This window comes from Penaeus monodon, chromosome 28, assembly GCF_015228065.2.
Source record: "Penaeus monodon isolate SGIC_2016 chromosome 28, NSTDA_Pmon_1, whole genome shotgun sequence".
Lineage (NCBI taxonomy): Eukaryota > Metazoa > Arthropoda > Malacostraca > Decapoda > Penaeidae > Penaeus > Penaeus monodon.
Window position 1 is genome coordinate 37,811,215 of NC_051413.1, and position 1,087 is coordinate 37,812,301.

Genomic DNA, 1,087 nt, shown 5'->3' on the forward strand with positions numbered 1-1,087 from the left:
GAAAACAGCATGAGTAGAAATATTACTGTCATCCTGGGTTTAGAGCAATATTCACACAAAGTTACAATAACGGCGACTAGCCACCCGAAGATACAAAACACTTCATGAGCAAACTATCCAGAAAAGGATACTTTGTAACTCCCTAAAGTTTTCCGTGCCATGCCAAATGAAATATTGTTAATAAAACATTATCATAAAAATTAAGAAATTAAGAAATTCTAGGGTACAGTTTCATATGTGATTTTAGAAGCAGCTACAAAACGTTCATAACCTCATCATTCTCTTTTCGTATAAGTAGCTTGTCTCTACATTTCGCTGAAGTCAATGTCTAATTGAGATGAATTTAGTCCTCATCATTGTTAATTTTTGCTATCGCAAAATATGTTAGTGTTTGTCATAGGGTCAGTAGTGGAATGACGGAGATCCCCAAGGATTTTTATAGGTGATATCGCGAGGAGATAAAGAACACCGATGCTTTTACTCTTTGCCGACAAGTCCATTGTATAAATGGAAGGCACGTAGCAAAAAGTCAGAGAAACTGATGCTAAAGGTAACAAAAGTAGGGATAATCTGTAGCAATTATATTATTTATAACACCTGGGATATGAGAAATGTGAAAAGACAATAACTATTTCTGCCCTTACAATGGGCCAGTCAAAACCTGCGCTGATTCACTAGCCCAAGAACTAGGCAATTAAAAAATGAAACCATCCTCGTGGCATGAAATGGATGACGAAAGGGAAAGCTACGGAAAACTATGCTCATGCTGTCAAAGACAAGATTTATATTTAATAACAAATATTGCATGTAGTTATTGGGCTAGAAGTTACTCAAACTATTTGATGCATATCATTAACCATGCTTGTTTCAAGAACTTCAGTGTGGGTGGTCATTTAATTGCCAAAATGAGTGGTACGTTCATTATCTAATTATGCTAATTACAGTTGACACTAAGCAAACGAAAGTCATGTTGGATTCCTGAAGAAAACGAGGAAAACGCGTTTATAAACACAAAACGCCAACAAGAAAGGAAGCTAACTTTTATGGCAGGTAAACCGAACCAAATATTTAAACATAATTCTATAAT